This window comes from Periplaneta americana, chromosome 6, assembly GCF_040183065.1.
Source record: "Periplaneta americana isolate PAMFEO1 chromosome 6, P.americana_PAMFEO1_priV1, whole genome shotgun sequence".
NCBI lineage: Eukaryota > Metazoa > Arthropoda > Insecta > Blattodea > Blattidae > Periplaneta > Periplaneta americana.
Genome location: NC_091122.1, coordinates 67,540,016 through 67,544,751, shown reverse-complemented (window position 1 = coordinate 67,544,751; position 4,736 = coordinate 67,540,016). Strand labels below are relative to the sequence as shown.

The 4,736-nt window shown below is 32.8% G+C and overlaps 1 long non-coding RNA gene across 2 annotated transcripts; it reads left to right on the top strand.

The window, feature by feature from the left end:
* Positions 1 to 1,348: 1,348 nt before the first annotated feature.
* LOC138701413 (uncharacterized) lies at positions 1,349 to 4,193 on the top strand. 2 transcript variants are annotated; one of them, XR_011332549.1, is made up of 4 exons: positions 1,349 to 1,737; positions 2,182 to 2,299; positions 2,755 to 2,884; positions 3,975 to 4,193. It is a non-coding gene; the product is annotated as an uncharacterized lncRNA (long non-coding RNA). The 2 variants fall into 2 exon arrangements; XR_011332548.1 differs by lacking the exon at positions 3,975 to 4,193 and having other exon boundaries at positions 1,356 to 1,737; positions 2,755 to 3,278.
* The last annotated feature ends 543 nt before the right edge of the window (positions 4,194 to 4,736 follow it).

The window sequence follows — 4,736 nt, the reverse complement described above, 5'->3', positions numbered from 1 at the left end:
CAAATTCAATAAGAATATCATATAATACTTCCCTCTTAACCGAGTCATAAGCCTTTTTGAAATCTATGAATAACTGATGTACTGTACCCTTATACTCCCATTTTTTCTCCATTATCTGTCGAATACAAAAAATCTGATCAATAGTCGATCTATTACGCCGAAAACCGCACTGATGATCCCCAATAATTTCATCTACGTACGGAGTTAATCTTCTCAAAAGAATATTGGACAAAATTTTGTACGACGTCAACAAAAGTGATATTCCTCGAAAGTTACCACAGTTGGTTTTGTCCCCCTTTTTAAAAATAGGTACAATTATGGACTCCTTCCATTGTTCTGGTACAATTTCCTTTTCCCAAATAGCAAGTACAAGTTTATAAATTTCGCTATATAATGCACTCCCACCCTCTTGTATTAATTCTGCTGGAATTTGATCGATACCTGGAGACTTGTACTTTTTCAGATTTTCTATCGCAATTTCGACTTCTGAAGGCGTGGGTTCGGGTATAAATGGCTCAGCAGTTTGTATTTCAATTTCGTCCCGATCATTTCTATTTGGCCTATGTACATTTAGTAGTTGCGCAAAATAGTTTTTCCATCTGTTTAGGATTGATGGAGAGTCTGCAAGCAAGTCACCATTCTCATCCTTGATCACGTTTACCCTTGGCTGATATCCGTTCTTAAATTCCTTTATACCATTATATAAATCTCGAATGTTTTTATTCTTACTATTTGTTTCTACCTCATTTAGTTTTTCCTTCAAGTAACCTCTCTTTTTATTCCTAAGTGTACGACTTGCTTCCAGTCTTTCATTGAAATAATTATCTCTCTTCTCCTCAACTGGATCCTGTAAGAATTTCAATTTTGCCTGTTTCCTTCTTTCTACTACCATGCAACAATCTTCATCAAACCACGGTTTCTTTTTCTTAGTTTCATAATAACCTATGCTCTGCTCAGCTGCAATTTTGATACTATCTCTGATATTTTCCCACACGCTATTAACATCTAATTCTTTCTCAACTTCGTTGGAACTTTCTAAAGTGGCAAACCTATTCGAAATTTCGACCTGATAATTTTGCTTAGCTTCCTCGTCCTTTAATTTCAAAATATTGAATTTAGTAATATTAACTTGTTGCTCTACTCGCTTGGCTACTGACAATCTTTCTCTTAATTCTCCAATCACCAAATAATGGTCAGAATTACAGTCTGCACCCCTGAAAGTTCGAATATCTACTATACTAGTATGTCTCCGTTTATCTATCAAGATGTGATCTATTTGGTTGTGTGTCAATCCATCTGGAGAAGTCCAAGTATATTTATGTATATGTATTTCGATCACAGAGTTTGTAAAATTAGCAGTACAAAACTCTTTGGTTTCGAAAGTTCTTTGGTATAAGTTTTGCCAATATGACAGTTTTAAACAGATATTATTAATAGCCATTATTTACAGAATGTGTCAGTTTTATAATATTCGGATTATTATTACTATTACTATATAGCTAATTTGCATTTTCATTCGAGGACAAAGTAGCCATATTAGTGTACTGTGTATGACCTATTAACCTCATTTGTTCAGTTGATCAATTGTTGGATGTTGGCATTCCTATTCTGTTTAAATCTTGTATAAATTATGGAATGGACGAACATGGCTGCTTAAGGAAGAAATTTGAACAGATCGAGTTAATTGAGAAGTTACTGGTGCTTTCCTGCAACAAGAAATAATTCGCAACGTTAAAGGTAAGAAAGAAATATGTTTGAGATTACATCTACACGGTTCAACTTTTCTTTCAACTTCACACATTCAAGCAATGCCTGCAAGATTGGTATTTAATAATAACGGAAGTGCACACAATGTGCAGGATAATATATTATTTTAGCTTTCGCTGCTGCAGAACTTGGTCAGTGAAACTATAATCGGTTTTTACACTCCATCACATGGTATTTTGGTATTTTAATATTAATATGGCGTACCTTGTAAATAGAAAATCTTAATGTATCTTAATTCAACAAGCGCTTTAAACTTGATTCTTTCAATATTCTTCCCAGACTGCGTGCGTACGAGCATGAAAAACTGAACCGTGTAGATGCAGCTTAACTGCACCGTCATGTTTTCTCATTTAAACTGAATTCTTTCATCATATCTTTAACGTTTATTAAACTGAGATCTGTAATTGTTTTCAGGGATAAACTTCAGAACGCAATTACCTTCCTTCTATCACTACCACATGATGAACTGACTTCTGTGTTGAATTACAACAGTGTATTAGGCCTAACTGCAATTACGCCAAGAGCTTTAAAGGTAAGCTAACAGAGTTAATATACACTCTGGGTATGAACGAACATCTTATTTTTGTATATAGCTAAGTTAAGTTGGTCAGACATCTTAAAATTCTTGGGACAGAATCTGATATGACTAAATATGTTGTTCCCGGTGTAATTCTTTACAGTTGCGTTACCAAAGGATGGCGGGGTACCTTAGCTTGGCAACGTAATAGTAAAGAAGTGTTGTTCCCGAAAAGATATATTTTAGAAATTTGACTTTACAGTTAACAGTAGTACCTTTACTGGAATAATTTTGATAAAATAAAAAGAGTTAAATTGCCGGAGATATTTATTATTTTTATAGACTCGTGGATAGAATTCTTCCAGGAATATTTCACAAACGTTGATTATACTGCAATCCTTCAATTGTTCTATGAAATGTAGTGTTATTAATGCATTATATGATACTAGGCTACTGCTGGTTTGTTTCAGTTAATAGAAAGACAAATGGCGGAGTTTTACACTGTGAATGTGCTGCAGTGTACTGTCAGAAATCGGATAGTAATGAGAAGACCTGGTTATTCCTGTTTCCTGTGCCAAGTAATGCAGCACAGCTTAAAAGGTAAGCAATGGCATTGGCATAAGCTCAATGCAAAGATATCCTTATATATCATCAGTAAATAGTCAGGGTTGGTAAACTGTAGTGATTTTTAAATTTAAGTGAGAATTATTTGTCAAATTCATATTTCTTTTTATTAAAATGAGTTTTTGCCTTCTTTTGTAATTCATTTAAACTTAATTTGTGCATTAGTTCCTACATAATTGTGTATTTTGTTAATGTGTTATTTTAAGTAATTAACAACATCGCTTCAAAAATAATTTACTATGTTTACACATAGGCCTCATTATTAATACATAAAGAGTTACAGCACTAATAACCTGCACTTAATGATAATAATAATTAGCTTAGACTTAGGCAAGATATTATGCTCAGTTTGTTATTCATTAGAAAAGAATTCAACTATGTAGGGAGATTAATATTTACAAATAAATTTATCAGAAGAGCTTAGCATTGTGTGTTTTCAGAATAAATACATAGTCCATTTGGCATTGTGCAACTTTTACTTTGAATATTGTTATGAGCTACAACTATTCATTTCAATCCTCAGCATCATACTGTGCTTTAATTAGGTGGTGATTCCGAAAGTAGACTCTACTTGACTACCTGTACCATGTGTTCTGTTGCTCCTTAATTAGGAGTTGGGAAAAGACATATGAGAAGCAAACTTTCAAAATCTGTCCATTTCTTCAGAAAATTCTAGAATTATATGTCTGTAATAAACAAAGATTTTTCTGTGGTGAAATTTTATATGAATTCATAGGAAGAAAAATATATTTCACCATAGAAAATATTTTGTTCATTGCAGAGATGCAAGTTTGCTACTCATATATATTGCTAATAGTTTTAAGAAGCAGCAGAACAGTCATATGTAAAAACGTTTATATATTTTTTTTTCAGGAAGTTAATTTCTCATCTTAATCATGTTAGGTGCATATAATTTTAATCTGTGATTTAAGTAGTAACAATTATTTGATGTAAATAAAATGAAAATTATTTTATTTACATCATGATTAAATCATTAATTTAAATTAATACCAACCCTGGTTTGTGTATTTTTTTAAAGATAATAATAGAATTTTGATTGTAACAGGTACCACATGTGGGCAGCTGTGGCAGAAAATCCTCATCCTTACAGTAGGGCCTATATATGTGCAAGCCATTTTCGCAGTAATCAGTATAACCGTGACTTCAGATATAACTTACTAAGAGGGGCCATTCCATCAAGGGATGCTTGGTATCCCACTCAAGAACTACGACCCACTTCATAACCAGCCTACTTACATTAACCTTTTTCACCACCTAACATAATTGCTTCATTCATTGAGTGATTCATTCATTGTCTTTATCTTTTAACAAAATTGTGTTTAATTTTAAAGGTAAAAAGTAAAGGTATCCCCGTAACATGCCAAGAAGGCATTTGGGGGGCATGGAGGTAGAGCCCCATGCTTTCCATGACCTCGGTACTAGAATGAATTATTATTATTATTATTATTATCATCATCATTGTTATCTCATTCGTTTAATGTGTTGATTTCTTCAGTTAATTGAAGGAAAATAAGGGGAATTCATTCATTCATCTGAAAAAAAAAAAGTAGAGTACTTGACTTCTACATTATGAGCAATATAATTTTTGTAATATATAGGGCAATGATAAATCTAACGATCTTTAAGACCCTAAGTTAACATTACATAGTAATATAAATACAAATAATAATTACTAGTACAATGAGCATTTCAGTTGTGTCATCTATAGGGCATAGGAGGGAGTCCAGTGGCAGCGATACGAATCTGCAGCTTCTGCAACTGGTGAGATTTTGGTGCATTATTTAGAATTTTTAGAGAGTAAATATGT